The sequence below is a fragment of the Triticum urartu genome, chromosome 2A, assembly GCF_056163025.1.
Source record: "Triticum urartu cultivar PI428250 chromosome 2A, HENAU_Tu73, whole genome shotgun sequence".
NCBI classification, from domain to species: Eukaryota; Viridiplantae; Streptophyta; class Magnoliopsida; order Poales; family Poaceae; genus Triticum; species Triticum urartu.
In genome coordinates, this window is record NC_141874.1 from 69,092,475 (window position 1) to 69,107,151 (window position 14,677).

Genomic DNA, 14,677 nt, shown 5'->3' on the forward strand with positions numbered 1-14,677 from the left:
TTGTTTTTTATATGATTTTGTTGTGTTACCCTTAATATATGTAACAAGCATACAAATATTTATTTTTTTGAACCATGTTTATATATATACAATTTTGTTTAATTACAAATACATAATTACATTGTTTTTTGTTTAATATCATTTTGTGAGGTAAAAAAATAATTACAACAAAAATCATCCCAACATTAATAATAAGTATACCATGATGAAATATAAATGATATTCCCTACTTCATCATATTATTATATGTAATATATAATAAATATAAAAATGATTGTAAAACAACTTATTTGTATGCAAAAAAGATAACCTATTTGATATTATTAGAAATATATGTTATTTAAATAAATGTCATACCACATGTTTATATAAACATGTTCACAAGTTTTAAAAAATGTTCATGACATTTGAAAAAGCTTTTTGCTTTTTACATAAATGTTCTTGATTTCCATAATATGTTTGCATATTTCATAATATTTTATTCAAAATATGAAAGTGTTATTGCTCTTTAAAGAAAACTGATATATATTTTTAAAATAAATTAGGTATTTTCAGAATTTGTTCCTCAGATTCGAAAAATGTGTTTGCTTTTTAGAAATTTTTTATGGATTTACCAATAAATGTTCTGACTTTTCAAAAACTGTACTGGATTTTCAAAAAAGTTATTGTTTATTGGAATTAGTTATCAAAATTAATACAATGTTCATATTTTAAAAAATTGTTCACGTTTATGAAAATATTCTGGATTTTTAAAAAGGTTATGATTTTCAAAGTTTGTTCTCAATATTCAAAAAATGTTTGTGTTTGTAAAGAACTGTTCAGGCTTCCAAATTTGTTCGGGTTCTATTTAAATGGATATCATTTTCCAATAAACTTCAAAGTTTCAAAAACTTTTCGATTTGCCAAATTTGACTAAATTTGACAAAATTATTATTTGTTTTAAATTTTATTCTCAAAATTTAAAACATGATCGTGTTTGAACAAATTGTTCGCTATTTTCATATTTGCTCACTGTTTTAAAAAATATTCGTGTTTTCAATAAGTTATATTGAAATTCAAAGTTTTTTCGGTTAGGTTTTCAAAAGAGAAAAAAAGTGATGAATCAGAAAAGAAAAAAAGCCGGCCCATTCGGGACGAAACCTTTACGTGGCCCAGCCCCCCTCGCGACGACCCACCTCCCCTGGCGCGCCCGGCTTTTCCACCTTCCCGCGCGTCGGCCCACCTCCCCGCCTCTCCACCTACCCCGCCGCCTCCCTTATCCAGTCACTCGCTCCTCTCCTCTCCACTCGCTCCTCTCCCCTCCACTCACTCCCCCCTCGCCCCACTTCCCATCCGCCGCCGCGACGCCGTGTGCGTCCACGTACGGGCTGGCGGCCGCGCGGCTCCGCCCGGCAAACGCCGCATTAGGCCCTCTCCTACCTTCTCCACTCACCTCTCCTCTCCACTCAGTCGCCACCTATCGCCCTCTCACCTCCCCCCGACGCATCACCGCGCACGTCGCCTTTCCCGCAACGACCAAGACTCCGCCCAGTGACAGATGCGTCTCCGGCGAGCCGTGTGCGGCGGAGGGGACGCACGCAACGAGCTTCATCGCGCATGCGCGGCTGCTGGATCCGGTCGTGGTCGGTCCAGATCCGCGACGTTGCTGGTTTCCGGCGATTTCAAGGTCGATCTGAAGCGGGGAGGTGGGCCGACGCGCGGGGAGATTTCAAGATTCATTGCTGGTGCTTCGATCTGCAACGGCAGAAACTACGGTACGCTGGTTCGAACCCTTTCCTCATCTACTTCTTCCATTTGTGGATTCCCTTGCCTGATCTCCTCCTCGCCTTCTGTTTCGAGGCGGCTCCCTGACGGCATACGCACGGGCCACGGTGGTGCAGCCAGTCGTCTTCATCGCCGGCAAGAAGCACCACCACGAGGTGCAGTCACGGTGGTGCAACGTGTGGTCTACATCGTCTACCACTCCGCCGTCTTTCGCAACCAAACCGCCGCCCCCCTTCCCCCACACCCACTTCCGCGGCAAGGTGAGACAAACGGACCCTCCCCCCTCCCCCGTCCCCTCTAATGGCCGGAGGTCCGCGGTTTGCTGTAATTTAGGGCTAGCTACTTGAGCGTGTACTGCTACTACGTTAGCTTTAGGAGAAGAGAGATGGATTTGAGACTATCAATTGATCGAGAAGTGTTTTCAGATTGCTTGCGCATGGTCAACTCTTCTGACGATTGCCCAAGCTACTACAAATACTCCCCTGGTAGATACAATCTCGGTCATGCAGTGTACCTACGTAATACCTTCCATTTTCTTGTCTTGGGGACATGCATGTTTTAATCTTGTTTAGTATTTTATCCTATTTTCTTACTATTTTTATAATTTATGATCCTACAGATGCGAACTGGCCAACTTTGCTAAGTATTTAGGACAGTTTAGTTACTTGATCAGACTCTTTATTCTGCATAATTTGGAGGTTTGATTAAAAAAATAGCTCCAAGCTTGAAATCAAATTAAGATACAATTGCATTAAGTCTAACTGAACATAGCAATAGACCCTTACATCTAAGTATTGACTGACATAGCAACAAGGGGGTTTACATGCACTTTTAATGAGGTATGTAGCAAAAGCATCAGCTTAGTGTGAAACATGCATGCGGCTAGCTGCAGTTTAAGTTTTGTACCTCAGTTATTTAGGTGTGGCTAGTTTTCTTGTCGGCTTCTTGCGTCTTATATGGTGAACATACACAATGCTATACGGTCAACATACACAAGGTTATATGGTGCACACACAACAGTAAAGTGTGTGAATTAGTTACATATATGGTTTCTTATCTAGAATATGGAATGTTGTCTTCTAACAAAAAGAATTAAAAATCTATGTGTATAATATATTCATTGCACTATTTTTGCTTGGGCACTCCGTGTCGTCGATCAACACCTTTACTTCTATATCTGTGACTTTTGATAATGCGACCTATAGTTGCCCAATGCAGAGGACTTGCTTGCGAACATAAAGGAACAACTTTTTAGGGATTGACCGTAGCTTTTATCTATTCCCATTGCGACACTAACTCATGGAGCATATTGCCGCCTTTTCAGCACGAAGGGCAATTTTTGAGTATCAATCTGACTAAGCATGTTTTTATCTACTGATGTTGGACATCTATGGGACGCTTGAGGCCTACCAGTGATGCTCACTAAATGCAAATACTCAGCAACACCAGAAAGAAGATAAGTGTTCTTATTTGGTGTACATGATTGATATGCATTTAGTTATAGGATAAGCTGGTTGGTATGCATTTATTTATTGATGTACATGATCAATATGATAATTTGCTGCAATATTTACAAGACACCTTTCTTCCATTATACTTCCAGACATATCACAGTTTGTCGTATTTTTGTTTGGTCAAAAATTTTTAAGACCACAAACTGAACAAAGAAAAGGAACTAATGAATTTTACTGGTATCCAGGGTTTGTAATGTGCTTGTTTATTTGTTTGTTATCTGCCATGTTCATAATAGCATGCATGCTTGTATTGCCATAAGATGTGCTTCAAAAAATCATGTGTTCAGATTTGCATGCATAATGTTGTAGGTGAACATACAGAGAATGAACGATAAAACATACTTTCGATACTATACATCAACCAAACTTGATCCTAATATAACAACTTTTATACCTTAAGATAAGCTAATGATCCTGAATCGTTCATACCTAGAGGAACTCACCTCCTTGATGTTGTTTGCTTACACAAGGTTCTCCTTGTGAAATTTTCCTCCAGGTCTGGCTGTTGTGATGGCCGAAGGGAAAGCAAGGAGGGGGACGAGGAATGGCAGAGGAGGTTAACATATAAGGTTAGGCCATGCAAAGGATAACTGGATAACATAACATGGCTTAAAAACTATCTACCATATATACCTGTAAGGTGCAGTTCTATTTCCGTTTTCAAACTAAAGGTTACCTGGGAATAAATTAGAAAATATGTACAAAATCAGAACTTACTAAAGACCTAAAATTTTGTATTATTTAAATAAATAACTTTTAATTGCTTGAATGCCAAGTTTAACTACAGCAAAAACGAATTCACGACATGCACACTGATCTTTTTCCTGCTTAGCTATTTTTTGTAATATTACTTAATTTCATATTTTTGTAGTAATGTACAGTCTACAAATACTTTGTGCAGTTGTAATATATGAGAGATCACACAAGTTCGATGAATGATCTCAATTCCATATTTTACATGATTTCCCAATGCCAGAGGTAACCAATACTAATACTGGATGCATGAAAACAGCTTGCCATACATGTTCTTAGTGAACCAACACTAACAAATATTTTTTTAGGAAGTAGCCAATATATAACTGATGGTGGCAGTACAATACATATATACTGGATAGGTCCGGGCAATATGTAAAACTGAGAAAGAACGAGAGCTCTAGGTATGCTGTTATTGCTCATCACATTCCATATTGCTCATCAAATACAAAACTGGAATGTTCAGTATTCCTTTTTCACGAGCTCTTAACTATTCCACTCAATCATATATATTTATAGCATAAATATGATCTGCTATGAGGTGTGCGCATTTTGATACTTGTTAGCACTGTGGTTGTCAATGGATGTTTGGCTGTTTATTTGTAGATGGAACTATTGTGGGGTATGGAAAATGTTTTTTAGTTTTTGAGCTAAGTAACTACTACTTTAATTAAGGTAGTTATGGATAATTAGTTCACACATAGGAAATTGATATGTTGCAGTGTTTACCAAGCATGGCGTGGTTTGCCAGGTCATCACCAAGTCCCCAACGCTGTCACCGGCCAGACCTACGACTATACTAAGATGAGTCTTCATCTCTAAAAGCTTCTGTAAACTATATAATGGATCTATTATTCTAACCAGCAATGAATTTAAGTAGCAATTTCGTTTCTCGATGGTTAGTTGTATAATTGCCTGCCAACACTGACACTAATTGACAGCCAACCATGACCATCAATTTAATTTGACTTATTAATTTCCAACTATTTTTCCATATAAGGCTCAATATATATGAAGCTATGAAACTTACATATGAACATGACTTGACTCTTGGTTGTGAATTATTAATGGAGAACATGCAGCCAATGTTTTTGAATGATTTTGCACATGAATTATCTGGTTATTGTTCACTATGGGTGCATGTGTATTATTGGGTTTGAGCCTTAGGCATGCAACAATGAGATCTATTTGTATTGTCTTGTTAACTACTTAATCCGAAATCATTCATCAAGTTTGATCTTAAATATTATCACAATACTTTTGATACAACAAAAATTAATTCAACTTGCCATGTGGAAAATCCAGTTAGAGCATATCCATGTGTATGTTTCCTATGAATGGTACGGGATTTACAAACTTAAAAGATACTACATATTTGACAAATATTTTTAACCAAAAATGTTTGAATTATTTGTTCTCATATGGCTGTTTGACTGATTGCAATGATGATTGTTCGTAGTTTTTTCGAACTGTGTAAGCATAGATTTACATTTTGTAGACCCGGTGCAACGCACAGGGCTTTTATTACATGAAAGGACTTATTATCCTGACAGTCATAATTTCAAGATTTTCATAAGTGTTTTTTTATTTGTTTGTTGTCTGCCATGTTAAGAATTGCATGCATGCTTTTATTGATATAAAATGTGCTTCAGAAAATCACGTGTTATGAATCCATGCTATAATTTTGAAGGTGAACATACAGAAAATGCAAGATAAAATATACTAATATAACAACTATTACAATTTTAGAGAAGATAAAGATCCAGAATTGTTCGTACCTAGAGGAACTCGCCTTCTAGATGGTCCTTGCTTACACAAGGTACTCCTTGGGTAATTTTCCTCCAGGTCTGCTATTGTGATGGCCGAACGAACAGCAAGGAGGGGGAGGACGGATGGCAGACAAGGTTAACATATATAGGTAGGACATGCGGAGAATAACTGGGTAGCAGATCATGGCTGAATATAGTTATACCATATATAACCTTGTTTTCTACCATATATACCATTGTTGATGGTGCATATCTGTTTCCTTTTTCCATCAAATGCACACCTGTTAATAAATAATAAAAGATGTAAAAAATCATATCTTACTAAATAATTAAATTATTGTAATAATTAAATAAAAAGATTTTCATTGCTTGCATGCCAAAGTTTAGCTACAGCAAAAATAAATTCACGGCATGCACAATAATCATTTTCCTGCTTAGATACTTTTGTATGATTTAACAGTTTGTACTAATACTTCATTCCATATTATGGTAGTAATGTACAGTCTTAATTTACTTTTTGCAGTTGTAATATCTGAGAGACCACACAAGTTCGATGAATGCTTTCAATTCGAGTTTCTCCATGGTTTCCCAATGCCAAAGGTAACCAATACTAATTCTGGATGCATGAAATCAACTACTTATTTTAGCGCTGATGTTGATCAGTAGGCATTGACATGATAAGTACATATAGTTATTTTTGCCAAATATAATTCATGACTTTATGGATCTTTTGCAATATCGTGTATGGACTTTACTATTTAGGGCTGCCCGTGCGTTAATGTGGGAGTTGTAGTAATTATACAAGTGTAGTAACCTATACTTCTGCTACGTACTGTACATGGAATAAAACTTGCATTCACTGCTATAATTCAACATTTGTTGTGAGCCTAGGACCACATACAACAACTTAATATTGCATCAAGTTGAGAACTACCTAGAAAGCTATAAAATTTTGCAACAAAAAGGCACCAACTCTCTATCTTCTGCCACATAGAGGTCCCCAAGACAACCTGAACTTTCAATCAAATGGATGATAAATCACTACACATCAACATTAGCTACAACATATATGGTGTACAAACCAAACTGAGACTTGTGAGGGAGACAAAAAGATCGAGTTTAATCATGGTCCCACATATTCCTAGTTTTCCTTGCTACCGTTATTTCGATCGGTGCACACAAGTAGTCAGGAATTAACTTTCATAGATAGAGGAATTAGCAGGAAGACACAGAGGATTAGTACAGGTTGCACAGTATATTCTCTGAAACACAAGAGAAAGCACAACCAGCTTCCTCTTCCCAGCGCCAAAGCTGCCAACCCCTCTGCATCCTCCGTGAGCAGAGCAGATCAAAGCCGGCACCAAGACAATACGCCTGCTTCAAGCCATTAAAGGAAACCACTCTCCATACTCGGGCGCAGTCGTGCCCCTGCACACCAAGGCACCGTAAGCGTACAGCAGGCCGGCCGCGCGCTCCTGCCATTTACTATCTCACCGCGCTGCCGACGGAACAAAGCCTGTCAGAGGCAGTGGCTGAATTTATCTTCACATGCACCATGAAGCATGGCTAAGACCTACTCTCGACCTAGATGCCGAATCCACTACCTCAGCTTCTTGCTCGTTATCTTATTCCTTACAGTATTCATGCACATCTTAAATTCTTATCATGGCAGAGGTAACAGCAAAGGGCTAGCTAGAGGCGCATGGTACCGGCAATCGAGTGGTATAGGATAATGGAGGAAGATGGATAACTCCTGATGCGTCACCCCCGCCCCAACAACGACCGATCGCATACATAAGACACGCATGAACTATATCTAACCCACGTCCGCCTCCACATCCTTCTTCGGTTTGCCGTAGGCGACCTGAGAGCTGGGGGCGAGAGTTAGCTGTGGTTGGAGGCGCTGGAAACCAGTGGGGGTTTTGAGGGACAGAGCTACGTGAGGGAGAGGGGCACGGGGATCTCGGCAGAATTTTTCGTGAATGGAGCGTGGCACGAGGGGGGAATATTCGTCCGCTCGGCAGAGTATAGTCCGTTAGTTAAATGCTACGTGCAATCATAACCTCCGTTTTAGGCCGTTAGATAATCTGGTGGACCAAATTAATCTTGGTACACATAATGGGGTGGTCATAGAAAAGAAAATGTTCATTTGGTTAAGAGTAGTATAGATATTAACACAATTCGAGGCGCAATGCTGCTGCCGAAGGATGTAAATATCATGTGCACACACATGCATTTGCCTAGTTTAGGAAAAACATTAAACCCTAGCGACTCATCTCATATAGCGTCAAGCCCTATTACCCATGTACAGCTTGCACAGATGGGGCTAACGGCTCATTCATGGAAAACAACCGAATGATTCATTCAGGACGTTGCAACAAAATCAATTAATAATCCAACAATATGGTAATAAAACCAAACTTCAATAATACCAAAACACCATAAAGTTTGAATAGTTTGATAATACCAAAACATCCTAAAATTTGTGAACATACGTCTATAGAAGACCCCATACAGTTATTATCTAAGTATTCATATCAAATAATAATAATTGTCAAATCGATGCAAAACAGATCTGAATTATAGAAAAATATTATTGGCATATCTGCATGCATCAGTCCATCTTCAATTGCTTACAACCCTCAGAGCCGCTCTAATCTCTGGCGGGATGTTTGCAGCAACTTCATTGTCTTTGAACATTAACATCTGGACCGTAACATGGTGTCTGAGCTGAATTGGATCCTAGGAAAGGTGCAAAACGCAACCATTTAATAAATTGGTTCGATAATAATTAGCAAACATCAACTCATAATTTAAGTACTTACGGTAGTGTTCATCCAGCCCATGCTACATAAACGACCAATCTGGTGGGCCATCTCCTGTAGCACAAAGAAGCCGGAGTGTTTGCTGCGTCAAAAATATATATTAAACATTATAATGGTCTGCATCTTATGTATGCGATCTATTTAGTAGATTACCGACGAGCAGAATAGGACATGGACTCTTCTTCCCAATCCATTATTTGTGTGTTCCAATCAGCGATCCTAGTCTGCAACACAGTGTTGAGTTCTTCCTTCAGCAGTGTGATTTCCTTCCTCATCAAAATGTTATGAGTGCTATCTTTTCAGGATCAAACGTGTTGAAGGATGGATCCATCATGACAACCCTCCTCCTCAGCCGGTTGACTACAAGTAACCCGTACGACGAATCCGAAAGTTTCAACGGTAGTAGATACTGTGGCAGGTCGACACATGTCAATTGCAATTATAATAAGTAAAATTAACCTTAAGAAAGAGCGTGTCTTACAATTATAGACTTGAACACATCATATTTAGGAAGAGGCTGGACCACAACATAGTTAATCAGCGTCGTGATACGCTCTCCTAGAGTCATCCAGGAGTACCTCAGGGCCTGTGACTGAGAATGAAACTGCAAGTTGAAATAATGTTTGCTCCCAACCCAGTTGGTGCCTGCGGTCCTCTCTAATTCAGCGCTCGCAAGCTTACGTACAACAAGGTTGAAGCATTCAGGATGAAGTTTTTTATGAAAAAAAGGGTGTCCTGGATCATTCGGAGGGTGATGTCGATCTGGTACGGCCAGGAGCTTCGTATCCATATTGAGCTGGAAAAAAAATGCCCAACAACGTTTAGGAAAAGACCTTAATGGTCATCTTCTAGTTTAACTTTGTCTATACTAACCTATAAACCGAATTCATGACATTGCACGAGGTCAGATTGTCCTCACCTAGATGTATCTACACGTATCGAATCTATAATCTGTTTTCATGGGCTTTGCATGACATAGTTCATGTAACGTCGGATCCAACTAAAAAAACGTAGACATGTACCTATGAATATTTTAGGATTGCCCATTTAGCTAACTTTCCTTGCTGTGTAAAAGGGTGTTCAAACAAGATTGGTATATAGCAAAATAATGTATAATAAGACAACTTACTTTAATGTATCTTCGTCTCGAATGCCCATGATACTGTGAAATATGTATTGGAGTGCATCTTCCACAGCGTGCATTGGTGGGGGCAAAAGATCCATGGGCGCAGGCACATCCTCCTGGAGACCGGGAACATCCTCCTGGGCGGCAGGCGCACCCTCTTCGGGTGCGTGCGCAGCGTTCCCAATGATCGCCTCCATTGGATAGAAAATTATTAGTTCTTTAGTTCTCGATCGGAAATTGCTGATGGGATATATGTGAACTTGTGTGGGTGGTTAAATAGTAGGCAGATGGAGTTTATCATTTTGTTACCGTGACATCTAATAATTTGGAGAGTTGATATTCCCTTCCAAATTATCAGTGTCGTTTAAATAAAGCAGTTATTCATTTCCATGTATACAATATTTTTACTTGGATCTGATCTTAGTCCCAGTATCAGATAATATATTCCTGATTCCATTATTTTAGCACACTTGTTTTGTCAATACAACAGAAAGGAAAATAAAAGAAACTTCCTTTTCCTCCTCCCCGTGGTCGTCTGTATGTACAAGCATTATATCATTATTAGGGTAATCATATCTCTAGATTTAATACGATCTTATTTTTCTATCCCAGACAAATGAAATAATGAGGCTTTATTAACTCATATTAATATATACACCGATGGATTGCAACAGAGTACGTCTGCTAATAAATCAGATAAGATGTAAGAGATCCAAACATGCTTAAAACAATTTTGTTTCTTTACTATTTCTTTAAGTTACAAAATAGTTTTTATGATGTGTAAAATTTTCGCGTATAAAAATGCAATATATACAATCTGTGATTTGTATATTAAAATATTAAAGTTGTAACGGTGAAGTAAAAATGAACTGTTTGTTCACTTGTTTTATTACTGAAAAATAATGCTTTGGCCTTTTATTTTTCTGTTTTGGTTTACTGTATATAAATTCATTGTAGTTATCTTTTGATGTTTTGATTTGACAGATTTTATTATGAAGCTAAGCTTCTAGACACACATCTGTTCTGGTTGTTATGTGTATGAATTGACATTAAGCATGAAGCTATTTCGACTGGTATGTCATATTTTCTGCTTTCTTGAACTCGTCGTGCTCATGGTAGCATGGGATTTCCTTGATACTAATATATCATATTACATATGCCCGTTTTCAGTGTAAGTGTGTTAATTTATCAACAAAACCTTGGTGAATCTACAATCAGGGGGAGCCTTGATGCCTTCTCATGTAAGATTAAGATCCACAACATTATGATAACTTCAGTCCATTACAACATGATAATAGGGTCAAGCTCCACTTTAATTTGCAGGTAAAGCATGCAGGAAATAATTGTTGACTTTCAATAAGCTTTGAATATAAGGTACATACTTTCCATCACCCATAGATTTACGACAAGTGATTTTTCTTTTAACGCTGATGTTGATAAGTAGGCATTGATGTGTTAGGTATATATAGTTCGTATTGCCAATTATGTAGTTCAAGCCTTTACTGTAATAATTGGCCTGATATTTCGAGTTATATGATGCGTCGTAAAACAAATGTTTAATAAATCCAAAACAAAAAAAAGTATTCAAACCCATATAGTTCCAGCTCCCCTCATTTTGGATGCTGACCTAAACCAGCCTATGACCTCTTCGTGATTCCAGTTCGATGCTTCCTGGCTTCTAGTGGAGGGTTTAAGGGAATATTCTTTTTACCAAGATTTCTATACTTCTTATCCCTTCACATTTAAAGTTTCGGGCCATGGACGACTGGCACAAATGCTCATATGAGCTTCTACAGTTTATTAGGGGCTGGTCTCTTAACAGAGCAGCGGAGACCCGCAGTGAAAAAAATTCTTTAGAGGCGAAGTTCGCGAACTTGGACCTTTTAGCACATGCGATAGGCCTCTCGGAAAATGACTGGTCAGTCCGATTTCCCGCATCCGATTTCGTCTGCAGCATGTCAAAAATATCAAACAGAAAGATCGTAATGCTTTTTCACAACATCTGTACATAAGGTCATATTCGATGTTAGACAAGCATCCGTGGGAGTACCTGATAGATTTGTCCCACCGTTGATATATTCGTCTGGAGGTTCACCCTCTGTAGAACACCAATATATCAGCATAGGCACATGTTGTTAATGAAAATGACCAATAGTAGGGTGACATTCAAGAATTAGATGGTTGGAACCCAACAACGAACCATCATGAAGGTCTTTAATCCGTGGTGAACTTGTTCCACCTTTATAGTGATACCCAGTAAATAACAAAAAATCAATGAAATATACACTACAAAAATATGGTTATAACAATCTTGACATTTGTAATGAGGCTGAGAGAGTACCATATTCATCTAAACTACAATCCAAATCATTGGTATTCGGAGCTGTGAATGAATCCTCTTTATGCTCTCCATCTGTAGGATGACAACCAACATGAATATAAGGACAATGTTATAAACGTCGTATCTACATGGCAACATTCCCAACAATAGTCACACAAGCTCTATACCTATAACAGTAGCTGAATTGTCCACACCACTTTGAGCTATGGGTAAGATGCTTGCATTGTTATCTTCAACTATTGTAGATCTTGTAAGGACTGAAAAGCATTATGAATTAATTATGTGAATATGAAAAGTGCACAGAACTCATGCGTAGCAGATTATGATAGGTTAGAGCATGCCCGTAGAATTAACTTCAACAGCTATCACACTATGAAAGCTTGCGAATGTTCGTTAACACATGTGTAGTACTTTCTCATAGAAATGCTGCATACCTGTAGAAACGTCCTCTTTTGGTAGCTGAACAACCACCCTGCTTCTTGAATTACCCATGTGTACCTATGAAATTAATTGCTATACATCAGTTAACTGCTGTATTGGCAATGAGAATATACTGTAAGCTGGCATGAATATATTTAATTGGCACTGGTAGCTGATCAACCGCCCTGCTTCTTGAATTGCCCATGTGTACCTATGAAATTAATTGCTATACATCAGTTAACTGCTGTATTGGCAATGAGAATATATTGTAAGCTGGCATGAGTATATTTAATTGGCACCAAAGCAGGTTGTGTGCACATACTGGACCAGATATATAAAAAAACGGTGGTTTTGCTAGTAGTTCGAAAAGGCAAGTGAATTCTGATGGGAAATTAATGTTAGCTATGCAAAAACAATTATGGTCTCCCATCAATGTAACATGGATTGTTGGTTACGGAGTCGTATTTGGACTAAATCAATTTCAACCACCTGATGCTCACATTGGCATAAGACCCTTGACTTTTTTCAGATGGCATAGAAACCTAGATTGTTTACTATTGCATGGAACCTATTAGATTAAAGTGTTATAACTACCTTATGTTTGTGTCACTTTTTGCATGTGATGCTGTTTCGAGGATGGAAAATGGAGATCCTCTGAAGTTGTGAGATGCAAACTCGATGACAACGTCCCCGATGCCTGTTGCCACTTGATGATTCACCACCTGCAAGCATTTGGGGCTGTCAAATAGTGATAAACAGGTATGCCTGTCAAATAGTGACAAACATTTCCCATTCAAAAGGGTGGTTCATATGGGAGGATGACATTATTTCCCACTCTGAACGATTTTATTCATCCAGCCTGTACCTGCACTCAATCATTTTCAACCATCTGACTATTTCCTGTTGGCCTTAACTTCTGCATGTCACCAATTAGAGTCAAGCCTCTTAACTACCTTATGTTTGTGTCAACTAACCTCCAGATGCTGCTGCTGATGACACCCCACCCTGGGGCCGGCACCAGGCCCAAACTCCTGTCATTTATGTGCACGAAAACTGAGTTCCTTGCAATGAGATGATTCAATTTAGGGCTGATAAAATGAGAGCAAGAGGTATGGCACAGTTGAGGATGTTGAACCGAGATCACAATGCCAGTACGACCACGGAACCGATCAGAGATGAAGATTTGTAAGAGTAGTAATTGTAAAGGTAGGAATATGTAAACGCCACACCTGATTTTGCAATCGCCACTCCGGCGGCGACTGGATCGCACGCAGGTCCGCTGAAGAGCGACGGATCGGGGACGTGAGCCTGTCTTTGCACTCGGACGGCGTCGTCGCCGGGATAAGACTGCACGCTATGAAAGAGACCTACGGTATGAGCGCTTGTGGCGGCGGACAAAGGTTTCAGGGTTTGTGACGGCGGCCAAGGGTTTGAGGGGCGGGGACGAATGACCGCGGCTCGCAATGGGATCGAGGTCAAGACGATCAGATCGATCAGCCCGTCATTTCGTAGGTTAACCGTGATTGATCGTTGTAGGGGTTTTTCTATCTGTGAACCGGCGCGGTTCAGGATGGCCGTAGTTGTATATTGATGTTTTTTTTATCGGTTGGGAGGTAAAATGCGGGGGATCGGTGGAAAGTGGGAAGTGGGACGAAGTACCAAAAAAAACCAGGGGAGGTGGGACGAAAATTGACCGGCGGAGACTACCAACTGCTCCATTAGGAGTAGAGATACATTCAGACCGTGCAGTCTAAACATGGTTTGTCATCCAACGCGAGTCTGTATTGGCCGCCGAACGGTCCAAACGTATTTTTTGGCACGTTACCTCCAGCACCACCACCCCGGCCGCCACGCCACACCCTTGCCGGAACTCTATATCTCCGTTACCTCCAACGTTCTAGCTGGGCTCCACCCCGCTTCTCCTCCGCCGCTGTTCAACCCCTCTCTTCCGACCACCGCGCCAGGTACCATCTGCTAGTGCTATAATCACCATGCCCGGCAACTATTTGATGTATTGCCGGAGCTGAATTTTTTCCCTTCTTCTTTCTACCAATGAATTCCGATTTGAAGTACATATACGAGCACTATGTTGAGTTGTCTGATGGCTCATCTGGCGAGAAGGACTACACGGATGAGACGACGATGATGCAGGCGGTCCTTGAAGA

At 39.5% G+C, this 14,677-nt stretch overlaps 1 long non-coding RNA gene across 1 annotated transcript; it reads left to right on the plus strand.

The window, feature by feature from the left end:
• Nucleotides 1-2,033: 2,033 nt before the first annotated feature.
• LOC147983819 (uncharacterized) lies at nt 2,034-14,150 on the plus strand. Its single transcript, XR_015615755.1, has 8 exons — nt 2,034-3,847; nt 4,180-4,256; nt 4,340-5,949; nt 6,324-6,400; nt 10,736-10,824; nt 10,922-10,992; nt 11,075-13,271; nt 13,493-14,150. It is a non-coding gene; the product is annotated as an uncharacterized LOC147983819 (long non-coding RNA).
• The last annotated feature ends 527 nt before the right edge of the window (nt 14,151-14,677 follow it).